A 15,090-nucleotide genomic window follows, 5' to 3' on the forward strand; every position below is an offset into this window, starting at 1 on the left:
TTGACCTGAGGAAGCGAGCCAACACCCGTGAAACGCGTTGTCTTAACGTGCATCAAGAATTTTTTTTTTTCCATTGCACTTGGTTTGTCTTTCTGGCAAGGTAATACTGTATATAGACTTCTCGTTCCTACTATAGCTTATAGTCCACCAGTGTGTTTTTTAGTATATTCTGTTTTAAGAAGGCAAAATTATATTCTTGTGACTTTCATAGCAAACATAATAATGAAAAATACAAAAATAATAATACAAAATTGAAATTGTGTGTGGTTAGGGGGTGGGGCTGCCATTGGGTGATGGTAGATGATGGTTGGCCATAGGGAAGTGAAAGGTATAAATCTGGTGCAGGTTCTCAGAGGAACCCTGTGGTTGGCCAACCCCCACTAACACAAAGCTACTACAGTCCTGCTTTGATGTCAGCAAGGTAGCAGGTCACTCTTCCCCACTTAGCTGAGTAAACAGGCACAACCTACCCCCCCCCCCCCCCCCCATGCCTCTTTTGATTTTCCTCTGGTTTTGTTGCAGGAGACACAGAATCCGAGGGTGCAGACACAGACCACAACAGCTACTGAGAGACTTTACAATTTTCAAACGTGTTCTCGTCAATTAGGCCAGCAAGGCAGCGGCCTGACCTTCAGGCATTCTGGTGGACACCCCGGGATCCACTGCATCTGTCTGTTCATCTAAAAAGAGTTTCTAATTACAAGCGTGCTTCCAGAAAAAGGTCAGCGGCGTGGCGAGGAACTGAGAACAGCATGCCTTTCAGTTCAAATAATAAAAATTCCTTTAACGCAATTACATACATTGATTTTTATTAAATGTGAAAGTCAGTTAGCCATCCAGTATTACTGGTGCCAGTTTGCCAGCTGCTTAATTATTTGCCATTGCTAAAATGTGACGACACCCTAAAATAAGCATGGAGGGGAGACACAATTTAAAAGCCCAAATTCAACAAGGCAAAATCTGAAAAAAAAAAACCAAAACCTGTTGCTGGAAATGAACTTTTCAAATTGTGCTTCCATGAACCCCAGATCTGTTACCAGGCAGGGCCAGTTCACCAGTTCATATGGACTTCGGTGGGCGGTGCGTTAACAGATGCATTTTTGCAACCAAGCAGTAAAGTCAGTTCCCTCAACCCAAGGAAGGGTCTGCACACAAGCTGAAAGCAGGAACAGTGTAAATGTATTGTCCCATCAAACACACATGCAAATACATCTGACCGTTCATTGAAACATTCAATAAATTGATTGGTTCTTTGACCAATGTATTTTGAATGCATTTCCAGACTTTTTTGGGGGGTGGAGTTTACAATTATTGGAGGTGTGGGAGTTACTGCAAAGTTTTTTTTATTTGGTTTTGGCGCATTTAGGATTTGTACATGTTTTTCTGCCTGCACCAGTGCTGACTCACTCCCATACAGGTGTACCATTATTTTCGATTGGCTTCAGTTCCCGTCGTTCTCTCGTGTTTTGAGCCCTGATGGGGGGGGAGCACAGAACCACTGAATGCAACTGCTGCGGCATGCTACATACAGCATCCGAAATATTAGGCTTGACTGCGATGTTCGTGCAATTGCAAGCAAACAACATTAAACGCATTGAGATGGAAAATCGGTTTTATCTCAGTGTGAGAGTTTGTTGATCCTGGCGGTAAACGACATATCCGAACGCCGGAAGTTGCAAGTGTGACAGCCCTTAAGGTACCCCCCCCCCCCCACACACACACACACACACACACACCCCACTTTCTGTAATACCCCCACCTCATGTCAGCACATGGTTTTCATTGAAATGCTGGGATTCTAGGAAATATAGTTGGGCATCATTTGTTCTTCCTAGTTTGTCACATGCTCAAAATCTGAAATTCCTGTCCAGGAGCTGCAGCAGCAGGAGAAGGAGAGAAAAAAGGTTGTAGTATATTTTCAAGCACATTTCCCCATAAAAAAAGGCATTTTTGTCTACGGACATCAAAAAGGGGCGCATGTAAATTTTGGTGAGTAGAAAAGCAGATAGTAGATTATCTGTAAATTTCCTGGTACTCTACTATTGAAGTGGAAAAAATTATAGTAAACAATCATATTTTACTACAGCACAGCAGTTTATTGTGTCAGTGTCTGCACAGCGGCCTGTCAGGGGTTACAGTCTATAATATCAGCAGTCACAGTCTCTGCACAGCAGCCTGTCAGGGGTTACAGTCTATAGTATCAGCAGTCACAGTCTCTGCACAGCAGCCTGTCAGGGGTTACAGTCTATAGTATCAGCAGTCACAGTCTCTGCACAGCAGCCTGTCAGGGTTTACAGTCTATAATATCAGCAGTCACAGTCTCTGCACAGCGGCCTGTCAGGGGTTACAGTCTATAGTATCAGCAGTCACAGTCTCTGCACAGCAGCCTGTCAGGGGTTACAGTCTGTAATATCAGCAGCCACAGTCTCTGCACAGCAGCCTGTCAGGGGTTACAGTCTATAGTATCAGCAGTCACAGTCTCTGCACAGCAGCCTGTCAGGGGTTACTGTCTATAATATCAGCAGTCACAGTCTCTGCACAGCGGCCTGTCAGGGTTTACAGTCTATAATATCAGCAGTCACAGTCTCTGCACAGCGGCCTGTCAGGGGTTACAGTCTATAGTATCAGCAGTCACAGTCTCTGCACAGCAGCCTGTCAGGGGTTACAGTCTGTAATATCAGCAGCCACAGTCTCTGCACAGCAGCCTATCAGGGGTTACAGTTAGTGTTGGGCGAACACCTGGATGTTCGGGTTCGGGCCGAACAGGCCGAACATGGGCCAGATGTTCGGCATGTTCGGCCCCGAACGCCGAACTCAATGGGAGTCAATGGGACCCCCGAACATGCCCATTTTGGGGGCCCTATGGGGTCGCAGGCATAAGGGGGGAGCATGCCCCGGTCGCGGGGGGGGTCGGAAATTCCCCCCACCCCCTCCGCTAGCGCTCCCCCCTCCGCCCGCTTCCCCATAAAAAAAGTTTAAAGCAAGTTCAATAGTACCTGGGCTGGTGGCACTGGCTGGCAGTGGAGTGAGGAGGAGGAGGAGTCCGAGTAGCAGAGTGACGTTGAGGCCGGGCAGCGGGCGGTTCAGCGCTAGTACCCTTGTGGTACTTCCGCCCTTTCTCTGACCTCACGTCCTCGTATGCGTCATCACGCAGGTCAGAGAAAGGGCGGAAGTACCACAAGGGTACTAGCGCTGAACCGCCCGCTGCCCGGCCTCAACGTCACTCTGCTACTCGGACTCCTCCTCCTCCTCACTCCACTGCCAGCCAGTGCCACCAGGTACTATTGAACTTGCTTTAAACTTTTTGTATGGGGAAGCGGGCAGAGGGGGGAGCGCTAGCGGAGGGGGTGGGGGGAATTTCCGACCCCCCCCCCGCGATCGGGGCATGCTCCCCCCTTATGCCTGCGACCCCATGGGGGGCAGTATTCGGCCGAACAGGGCCCTGTTCGGCCGAACAGGGGCCCTGTTCGGCCATGCATTCAGCAGTTCGGCGAACCCCGAACAGTTTGGCCGAACACCACCAGGTGTTCGGCCGAACTCGAACATCACCCGAACAGGGTGATGTTCTGCAGAACCCGAACAGTGGCGAACACTGTTCGCCCAACACTAGTTACAGTCTATAATATCAGCAGTCACAGTCTCTCTGCACAGCAGCCTGTCAGGGGTTACAGTCTGTAATATCAGCAGTCACAGTCTCTGCACAGCGGCCTGTCAGAGGTTTCAGTCTATAATATCAGCAGTCACAGTCTCTCTGCACAGCAGCCTGTCAGGGTTTACAGTCTATAATATCAGCAGTCACAGTCTCTGCACAGCAGCCTGTCAGGGGTTACAGTCTGTAATATCTAGGGTGACCATATTTTGATTTCCAAAAAAGAGGACGATTACAACAGCATGTGGGCGTGGTAATGGGTGGGGCCAAATATACAAGACCTTAGCAGTGTGCTGTCCAACTTTACGGGCATGGAGGGCCGTTTTTTTTTCCAGACCACATGGTGGAGGGCTGGCCAACCACAAAATGCAATGAGATTGGCAGCACATTTCCCCCCAAATTTAATGAGATTGGCAGCACATTTCCCCACAAATTTAATGAGATTGGCAGCAGATTTCCCCACAAATGCTATGATATTGGCAGCACATTTCCCCACAAGTGCAATGAGATTGGCAGCAGATTTCCCCACAAATGCAATCTTATCGGCAGCACATTTACCCACAAATGCGGTGGTACGCTGGGGGCCCCAGGCTCACATCAGCATCACCTTATTATTATTTAGTATTTATATAGCGCCGACATCTTCCGCAGCACTGTACAGAGTATATTGTCTTGTCACTAACTGACCCTCAGAGGGGCTCACAATCTAATCCCTACCATACTCATATGTCTAGCGTAGTGTATGTATCATAGTCTAGGGCCAATATTTAGGGTAAGCCAATTAACCTATCTGTATGTTTTTGGGGATGTGGGAGGAAACCAGAGCACCCGGAGGAAACCCACGCAGACAGGGGGAGAACATTCAAACTCCTTGCAGATGTTGACCTGGCTGGTATTGGAACCGGGGACCCAGCCCTTGCAAGGCAAGAGCGCTAACCACTACGCCACCGTGCTGTTGGCAGTTGGCTTGGCTGCGCACCCCACCCAAGGTAACCCACCTTGAGTCCTCCTCCTGCTGCTGCCTGCTGAGCTATTGGCTGTCCTCTTCGGACTCCGAATCTCCGAGTCACTATTGAGTGACAGTCTGGTCTGTGGCTGGCTGCAATTGTGAGATGACACTTCCCGGTGCTGCTGCCTACAACAGCCGGCATCGGGCTCTCTAGCTGCCTGCTCCCATGAGTTATAAGTCGACTCAAGAGTCAAAGATTGCTGGCCTGGATTCTAGGCCAGCTATCTTTGACTCATGAGTCGACTCATGACTCACAGGAGCAGCCAGAGTTTGGATGGGAAGTCTGGCTCACTAAAGAGCCGCAATGATTGGGAAGTCCGGCTCACTAAAGAGCCGCAATGAAGTGCTAGAGACGAGCCTCTGCCTGAGAATCTCTGGCTGGCTGCTGTTCTGGCTGCTCCTGTGAGTCATGAGTCGACTCATCATAAAGAGCGAAGTGGCTAGAGAGCCTCTTCATACCCGGACATTTCAAAAAACCGGCCGGACGCCCCGGACAGGTCCACTTTTTCCGACGCCTGGTCACCCTAGTAATATCAGCAGTCACAGTCTCTGCACAGTGGCCTGTTAGGGGTTACAGTCCATTGTATCAGCAGTCACAGTCTCTGCACAGCAGCCTGTCAGGGGTTACAGTCCATAGTATCAGCAGTTACAGTCTCTCTGCACAACAGCCTGTCAAGGTTTACAGTCTATAGTATCAGCAGTCACAGTCTCTGCACAGCAGCCTGTCAGGGGTTACAGTCTATAATATCAGCAGTCACAGTCTCTGCACAGCAGCCTGTCAGGGGTTACTGTCTATAGTATCAGCAGTCACAGTCTCTGCACAGCAGCCTGTCAGGGGTTACTGTCTATAGTATCAGCAGTCACAGTCTCTGCACAGCGGCCTGTCAGGGGTTACTGTCTAATATCAGCAGTCACAGTCTCTGCACAGCATCCTGTCAGGGGTTAAGGTAGCCATACACTGGCCGATTTGCCATTAGATCGACCAGCTGACAGATCCCTATCTGATCGAATCTGATCAGAGAGGGATCGCATGGCTGCCTTTACTGCAAACAGATTGTGAATCGATTTCAGCCTGAAACCGATCAGCCTGTCAGGGGTTACAGTCTATAATGTCAGCAGTCACAGTCTCTGCACAGCAGCCTGTCAGGGGTTACAGTCTATACTATCAGCAGTCACAGTCTCTGCACAGCAGCCTGTCAGGGGTTACAGTCCATAGTATCAGCAGTCACAGTCTCTGCACAGCAGCCTGTCAGGGGTTACAGTCTATAATATCAACAGTCACAGTCTCTTTACAATCCGTTAGTGGTCCCATTACATCATGTTATATCAGTCACCAGCAGTTATAGGTACCAGTCATGGTCTATGTAACAACTGTGGTCACGAAGCTTATTTTATAAAGATTGTGATATACATGAATGCTTTTCTCCTGAGAATGGCTTTACATTCAAATAGAACCCCCTTAATGCCTTTATAATCCTAACTGCTTTGACTAAACCTCACAAATAGCTGTTACTTACTTTCTCTCCATTCCCCAGCTGGAGATAAAATAATTGTATTTCAAACCACTATTTTTGAGTTCAAAGCAATTCTGAAGCGGTGTAGGAGTGAAGCAATTATCATTTCAAATGGCTCATATTCTTTGTGAAGTGAGCCTACAGCTTTTATAATAGCACAGGCATCTATCACAGTGTGTTTAATAGCGACAGTCAGTGCTTTTATAATCTCTCTGTAATAGAATCAATCACTGTATAGTCTATCTATAATAGAAGCAGGACCGGTTCTACAAACAATGGGGTACATTTTAAAATGAATCCGAGGGCCCCCTGACAGACCACCCCGCTAGGGCTGCATTTACCATAAGGCACTGTAGGCTCGTGTCTACAGGCGTCTAATATTGGAAAGGCCGGATCACTCCCTTCCTCAATTGCCTCCCTCCTTCCCTATGCAGAGTCCCAAGTGGAGCATACATGAGAGGTTACTCACACAGCTCTTGGCATTCCACTGACAAGATCTCCCTTTAGTGGGGGGCACCTCTAGCTACCTAATACCTGGGGCACATTTAGCTGCTTAGTACTAGGTAGCCAGAGGTACACTCAGTATTTAGGGACATCTGTGGCTAACTAAACCGAGCATGGGAAGTAAGGAAGACAGGGGAGCTGGGCCAGCCAGCACAGTGGCAGTGTGGTGCAGCGCGGTTTGTAGGTTCATGGAGGGTGAAGTCTGGGGTGCCAGGGCATCAGTGCCTATAGGGTCCTGTGATGTTAATCTGGGCCTGCTCCCCCCTTCCCTGAAGCATTATTAGGGGCCCTTTGTTGCTGCCCAACCCCCCCCCCCCCCACCACCACCACCACCACCTCCACAGGCACTGAGCTGGCTGCCGGGACACCCCAGGTCATTCTCCAACTTAACTGTGCTTCTGGGAGCCCCACCAGAGTCTTTGGCAGAGTAGCAACTCACTTGCGTGCTCTTTCATTGGTCTGTTGCCAAGGCCGGATTTATACTTTTTGTGCCTCTAGGCCAATTTTCTTGCTCCCCTTCCATGTACAGCACCCCCTCCTATCCCCTGTGCAGACTCCTCTTCCATGTCTAACCTTCATGTACAGCATCCACCTTTTATTATATACAAATCCCTTGGGCTGCAGTTCCCTATTTGTATCTTTTGCTCATTATTTGCAACCTCTGTGTTCCATTTGCAGCAACCTCTCTTCCATGTCCAGCCGCCCCTCAATCAGCTGCTGCCCAAGGCCCAGGCCTTTTTGGCCTTTCTGGAAACCCCGCTCTGTCTGTTGCTCCATGTTTACCCTCGCAGACAGTGGCGGCATTACAATTCATACCCCTCCCAGCAAAACTTTACCCTCCCCCCCCTCCATTGTTCACACCCCTTCCCTTGCCTCCCCTTGGTGTCCTTCACGGCCTGGGGGTCCATCTCACAAGGGTCATAAAACAAGTGTGGCCATCATGATCCTCAAACCCATAACAAGTGTAGCCACAAACACACCTGATCTGAAGTATGGTCCTCTGTATAGGAGGGAGGGAAGGTTGGTAGTTGAGGCCCCTCACAGCACTGAGCCCCCTGCAATCGCAGGGGCTGCTCTGATCTAGTTACATAAACCAACACTTGTTGGGGGACATTTATCAAGACTGAGGCAAAATATTAGGAGGTTTTTAGAAATCCGTGCAGAATTGTCTCAGGCATCCTAAGAAATCACTAAATTGTGCAGTTCCTTCTTAAACTGTTAGGAATAGGAGGAGTTAGGAAGGTCTCTCAGGCAGTGCAGTGTGTGAGGGAAATTGCTGTTGCTGAGGTAACCAATACATCTGCTGTATTGCATCAATGCCCAGCACTAGAAGGGTTAAGTACAGAACAGCTTCACAGGACACCTGGCAGCAGGTGGGAGGAGCACTTCACAAATCATGCCTAGCCTGCACTGCTGCACTGTCTGTAAAACTGCTACTAAGCACTTCTTAATCTGCGACAGTTTAGGGATGGATTTGCACTTTTCTTAAATGTAGTGCAGCTCTAGAAATTCACGTTAAACTGCTGCTATTATGTAGGATTTGAGAAGTTTCTTATTATCATGCAATAGTTCCCCTGCCGGTTAGAACAGTTTAAAACTGTTGGTAATGCTTTCTGGCCCGTTGTTACGAAATAAAATGCTGCCTGTCACAGAGAAGATGCAGCCAGTGGTGGATGAAGGCGGGAAGCAAAGCTCCACGGAATGACAGAGGAACACGCCAACCAGAACAGGTTAGTCGCCACTCTGTCGACGATCATGCAGGGACCCTGGGGAACATAGTTAGGTTAGAGGGTGACCTGAAGGGGGAGAGGGCAGCTGCCAGCCCAGATTGTCTATATGTACCGCCATCCCTGATTTGTAGTAGCTGCAGACTCTGTAAGTGTCAGTGGTCACAGTCAGGGCCGGATTTCTGGAAAGGCCACAAAGGCCACGGCCTAGGGCGATAAAATCAGATAAGATAAGAAGGGCGGCATGACTTGGAGAGAGAAGAGGTCATATGTCAAAATTAATCACCTCTTATGGTCCCGCAGCGCAGCCAGCCAGCGCCCTGCTCTGCACTAATAGCTGAATTCCAGAGTTCCCCAATTCCAGCAAGTCTCTCTCTCAATCAACATCTGCTGTCACCTCATCTGATGATCAATTCCTCTTATCATGATCATACAAGTTGATGTGAGAAATACCAGGGATTTACATTACAAAGCAGATAGAACTAAGTTCCGCTGAGTTTTAATGCAGGCATTCAAAGACATCAGTGAACTCTGCTAATTTCTTCACTTTCTCCTTTACAGTTTTGACACTGACCCCAGCAGCTGTTAATTACACTTTCTTATCTCTAGTCTACTTAAATTTATGGCTTTAGGGTTTGTTTTCTTCCTAGCCAGCAGTGGTCTCAGTTAACTCTTTCCTGACTCATTTTCTGTTCCTACCATCTATGAGAGGAATAAAAATGCTGTTTGCTTTACTTTCATTGCTAAACTGTCACTGTCACCTGAGCTGTTACTACCTCTATGCTAGTCTGTATAGTTTGGCATCCTTCTCCTTTCCTGTAGCAGTAAAGCATTGTACCATTTTAGCCACAGCGAAAGCAGAGAGTTTTGAATGAGGATGATACCATTTATTGGCTTAAAAGAAAAAAAGTAATCTTTCTGTGAATAAGCCTTCTTAAGACTTTGTTCCTGTATACTGTCAATATGTTAGAGCAAACCACCATATGTACTTTCAACATTCAAAAGAGATACATAGATTTTTCAAATATAAATAAATATCATTCAGATGCTTTAAAGTGGAGCTGAACTCTTGCACAGGACAGAAGGAAAACATAGAAAAATCTACCTTGTATGTTTTTAGAGAGCCTGTGTAATTCCCCCTCATCTGTGTCTAATCTGACGTTGTAATTTGATATCTCCTGTGTCCCCTGACTGCCACAACATCTAAGCTAATTTGAAAGCACAGGATGTTAACAATATGTCTGCTTCCATGAAAGCAGGAAGTAGACACTGCCGATTGATTGCAGGATTTGTATCAGCTGTAACAAAGAAATGTTTTTTTAAAGGTTATTATGTTATTGTGTATCTTTTGAAGCAGAGAGGAAGTTCTGAGTTCAGGTCCGCTCTAATTACAACCAAACATCCAAAGTGGGTATTGACAGGATGTTTGCTACTTACCTGTTCTCTGTTTCTCTCCATTGAGCTGTCCTGTCACCTGTTTGTGGCTATGACTGCAGCCAGTCGCACAGAGGACAAAGAAGCAGCGCATGCTCTGGCCACTCACGCTCCCTGTCACCTGTTTGTGGCTCTGACTGCAGCCAGTCTCACAGAGGACAAAGAAGCAGCGCATGCTCTGGCCACTCACGCTCCCTGTTACCTGTTTGTGGCTATGACTGCAGCCAGTCGCACAGAGGACAAAGAAGCAGCGCATGCTCTGGCCACTCACGCTCCCTGTCACCTGTTTGTGGCTCTGACTGCAGCCAGTCTCACAGAGGACAAAGAAGCAGCGCATGCTCTGGCCACTCACGCTCCCTGTCACCTGTACGTGGCTATGACTGCAGCCAGTCGCACAGAGGACAAAGAAGCAGCGCATGCTCTGGCCACTTGCGACTTGCGCAAGTTTTCTGCTCCTGCCCAGATGTGCACAGCAACCAACGCCAGTACAGTGTTATGCATTCTTGACAAGTACATATATCAGCGTCATTTCTCAAGTATGCATACACAGAACACTATTGGCTGCTGTGCACTTTCGGGCAGGAGCACAAATTGCAGGAATTATTGAGCAGACAGAGCATCCTCTGATTCTTGGCTGAATGGGAGGCAGAGCAGCACAACTGAAATGAGCCCATTCAAACCAATGATCGATAGTCAGTGTTGGTCAGAATGTTTTTTGGTAGTGGTGGTGGTGGCGGGGGGTGGTAGATGACAGCAGGCCTAGGGCACTGGAAAGTACAAATCCGGCCCTGGTCACAGTGTGTGTAATAAGTCACTGGTCACTCATTACACTGTTAAAGCATATTTTGATATGCGTTTTCCCTGCAGCCCATAGACTTCCATTAGCGGCAAAAACGCAGCGTTTTCCGCAACGCTAGCGTTTCTGCTATGTGTGCACCTAGCGTTAGAAGTTCCTACTGACCAGAAAGATCAGCAGGACAGCCAGGCAACTGGTATTGTCTAAAAGGAAATAAATATGGCAGCTGTCATAGGTCTCATGTTCCATTTAACAGTTGATATTTATGGCCACTACATATCTAAAATAGTCCGAAGTTTCTCCTTAAAAATGGCACACATTTATAGCCGCCGGCACACATTTTCTCATTTAATCTCTTTGCCGTATATTTTATGGTCCAAAATTAGTCATTTCTGCGACAGTAAAACACTGTAAAATACATATAAATTTTTCCATAAAGGGATGCAGGCCGCTGTGACCTTTTAAAATAGGCTCAACTTATCCTCCCCGACTCGTGTTAACAACTCGCTCTCTCGAAAAAAAACGCACTACCGCCATAGCTACCTTTAATATGTCTCCTGAACATCTTCATAATAAATGAAAAATGTTATTGCAGCCAATCAATAAAGTTGTTAGGGAGGATTGATCTAATGATGCAGGCTTTTGCGGGTACATTTTTTCACCTCCCAGCTGCAGATGAATCCCTGGAGCCCTGTCTCGCTGATAGACACTTAAGTCTGACCACACTGGATGGTGCGGGGGGGGGGGGGGGGGGGGCAATTAATTAAAATCTTCCGGAGTGACATTCACTGCTGTTCATATGAAAAGCACAAATATTCTGCAGCCGGCAGTGATTGCTGCTTACACCGAGCATTGCTAAACACGGAGGAGAATGTCAGGACCTCTTGGGTGACAATGGAGTTTTTGGGACAAGTGGAGGAAGAGGACCTGTCATAATGAGGCTCTCAGAGCTCCCAACTGTCCCCAAGGCTGAATTTATATATTTTATACACCTAGGCCAAATGTGTTGTGACTTTCTATTCTGTGTGCAGCAGCACCCCTCCCGTTACATGCACGGCCCACTCTTCCATGTGTATCCATGTACTGCAACCCCCTCTCTTTCTTGTAAGTGGCTGTCTCAGTCCTGACTACAATGTGACCCTCACTGATAAGAAATTCCTACTATAAAACACTTTCCAAACAGAACATGGCTTCTGAGAGCAAGAAAGAGATAAAAAGGGGAATTTCTTATCAGTGAGGGCCACACTGTAGTCACTTCCTGTCTGAGTCAGGACTGAGTCAGCCACTTACATACCTGATATTTAACTCTTTCAGGCAAAGCAAGAAAAAAAGGAACACAGCCTAGTTATTTGTGTGCTAGGCACTGTACATACCCATGTCTATCTCATCATGTCACATATCACTTTGGTTATCCTTTAAAGGTGTTTGTGCAGGGGATAATGGTTAGGGTTAGGAGTCAGGAAGGGTGTTTGTGCTGAGGGGGTGGTTAGGATTAGGCACCACCAGGGAGGGGGTCTTAGGGTTAGGCACCACCGGGGAGGTCTTAGGTTTGGGAACCACAGGGGGGTCTTAGGTTTGGGTACCACCAGAGAGGGGGTCTTAGGGTTAGGCACCACCGGGTGGGGGTCTTAGGGTTAGGCACCACTGGGGGGGAGTCTTAGGTTTGGGAACCACCGGGGGGTCTTAGGTTTGGGTACCACCAGAGAGGGGGTCTTAGGGTTAGGCACCACCGGGTGGGGGTCTTAGGGTTAGGCACCACTGGGGGGGTCTTAGGTTTAGGCACCACCGGGGGGATCTTAGGTTTAGTCACCACCAGGGGGATCTTAGGTTTGGGCACCACTGGGGAGGGGGTCTTACGGTTAGGCACCACCAGAGATGTCTTAGGTTTGGGCACCACTGGGGAGGGGGGGGGGGGGTCTTAGGGATAGGCACCAGCCGTGGAGGGTTCTTTGTGAGAGTAGGGTTAGGTTAAGCTGTATTTTTGAGTAATGAAATGGTTTTTAAAGTAAATATATTTTTGTTTTCGTTTCCCATCTGATACTTATCGTTTACATGTATTCGGCTTCATTTCGTGACCAGTTGAAAATGATCTTTATCGTTGATTACGATTTCTTTATCCATCCGTGCCCATTTTTCCTTGCGCCTCTTTTTCCTGTTTAGGTGCCCCCTTGTGCTGCAGCCGCCCAAGGCCCGGGCCTTTCTAGAAATCCGGCCCTGACTGTCCCTCTTTCGGAGGGACAGTCCCTCTTTGGGAAACAAAACCCTCTGTCCCTCTTTCGTCCTCATTTGTCCCTCTGTCAGGACTCATGTACAGATCTATACAAATATAAGTATTTTTCTCCTAATAAAAATATATTTAAATGACTCAGTCTAAACTTTATTCTTAGCTTTTAAATGTATATTTTCTTATTTTCCAATGTTAATATGAAGGAAAAGCAGTGATGATAAAAGGACCAGTTTGCTATGAATGATAAAATTACAACTATTGCTTATGAATTCTTTATGGTATGCCTGACTAGGGAGTCGTGGGTGCAGGGGTGTATCTGGGTAATATAGAGCCTATGGCAAACACTGAAATTGCGCCCCCCATCCCTGATCGGAGCCCCTTTTCCCTCTAAAAACTGCACCCTCTCTCGTGTACATGTGTTATGGTTGCCTGTGTTCTTTGGCTCGTGATATTGCTGAAGTTACTCTTTTGGAAATATCGCTTATTTCCTTTCTGTCCTCATTACACTAAGCCAAGTGAGCCCTCCATACATAGATTAAGTAGCCATGTTCTCCAGGAAACAGAATTGATCTGAGTTCTGAGTGACAGGGAGGCACAGGCACAGCACAGGAGCAGGCATGGCGCCCATGATGCTGTGGCGCCCATGGCATGAGCCATGCCTGCACCCCTCTAGATATGCCTCTGCGTGGGTGTGTGACTAGGGGTGTGGCAGGGGCGTGTTATAGCAAAATGTTGGGAGGGATGGGCACTAAGTTATCTGACTTCTAATCTATACAGGCTATTTGTGAAATGATCACATGATCGCAGTGATTAGGATTAGGAGCACTGTGTCGATGTGACACATTCACAGTGATTAGTGTAACAATGTGTCAGCGAGAGCACAAGTATCTGATTATGTGGTGATCTGCAGTATCACCACCTAATGCAGATATATCCCTGAACCAAGGTAATCAGTATCTTACTGATAGTAGATCAGCGGAAGGCTCACTAGCACAAAATCAGTACTTTAATAAGAAATGTGATCACAGGTGTTTAGTGCACAGTATGCAGGAGTACTCCTATGTGATAGCCCCCTAGCTGTAGGGACTATCACTAACAGAGTGGTCGTACATGCAAAGTCGGTAACGGATCGGCAGCAGTACAGAATCTTGAGGCTAATCGTAGTCAAAGGTAAGCTGAGGTCGGCAACAGGTCGGGCAGATAGGGTACAGAGTCGGAAGTACAGGCAGAAAATCGGCAACAGATCAGATAGCTAAGTACAGATTTAGGAGGCAGAAATCAGAGTCAGAAATTCGAACAGAGGGTCATACACAATAAATCAACAATAGTAACGAGTTATAATTTTAGCTATCAAACAATTCCTATCTTGTGTGAAATCTCCGGTTTCCTCCCGGATCAAAGCACACCGGAACTATCTAAGCTCTGAGCGCTAACACCAAGTATTCGCAACAGCAGACACTGAGCAAATGACCTCTCCATGCTTAAATACAGAAAGCATGTTCAACCAGCCCGCCCAGGGGGCTGGAACCCAGGTCAGTTGATTGGCTGGCTGGAGTCAGCTGATCGCCGGATCAGCTGACCTGTCTTCTCAGAAGATAAAGGTCCTGCCGCCCCGGCCGCGAGCGTGCTGACCTAATCTGATGTGCAGAGGAGAGACCTGTCCTGCCAGGGACTGTGCAAGATGACTGAGAGGATGCGGCCGCCGCTGGGGCGACGTCCGACGCGGTAGCGGCGGCCGCTGGTGAGGTAATACTGCTATACCTGACAATTAGGAGCATTGTGTAGATATGAAACGATCACATGCATTGATTAGAGATTAGGAGCACTGTGTAGATGTGAAATGATCACATGATCGCAGTGATTAGGAGCACTGTGTAGACGTGAAACGATCACATGATCCCAGTGATTAGGGAACTTTGCAGTAAATTGTTAAAATTTCTAAAACAAACTTCCCCTAAGGGAGGTTCCTACATTTTGTGAGTGTTTAGGGGTGCTTGAAGAGTTCACTTAACTATGGGGGGCTGCTACATGCAGGCCTCCATCTTTTCTGTCTGTGTACCGCAGGTTGAAGTACTCGCGTAGATGTTGCGCCTTCCCGGCTACCGCTATGCATGCTGGGAGATGTGATCCATTTATGATCTACAGTACATCTGTGCTCCCCTCCTGTCACATTTCCTTAAAGAGACACTTAAGCCAGAAAAAAAAATGAGTTTTACTCACCTGGGGCTTC

General features: G+C 47.6%; 1 long non-coding RNA gene across 1 annotated transcript in view; it reads left to right on the forward strand.

Moving 5' to 3' along the window:
• Positions 1-783, forward strand: part of LOC137560377 (uncharacterized) — a 71,337-nt gene extending 70,554 nt beyond the window's left edge. The window contains exon 3 of the long non-coding RNA XR_011029823.1: positions 523-783. This is a non-coding gene — a long non-coding RNA (uncharacterized lncRNA). The remainder of the gene's footprint in view (positions 1-522) is intronic.
• The last annotated feature ends 14,307 nt before the right edge of the window (positions 784-15,090 follow it).

Source organism: Hyperolius riggenbachi, chromosome 1 (genome assembly GCF_040937935.1).
Source record: "Hyperolius riggenbachi isolate aHypRig1 chromosome 1, aHypRig1.pri, whole genome shotgun sequence".
In the NCBI taxonomy this organism is placed as follows: Eukaryota; Metazoa; Chordata; class Amphibia; order Anura; family Hyperoliidae; genus Hyperolius; species Hyperolius riggenbachi.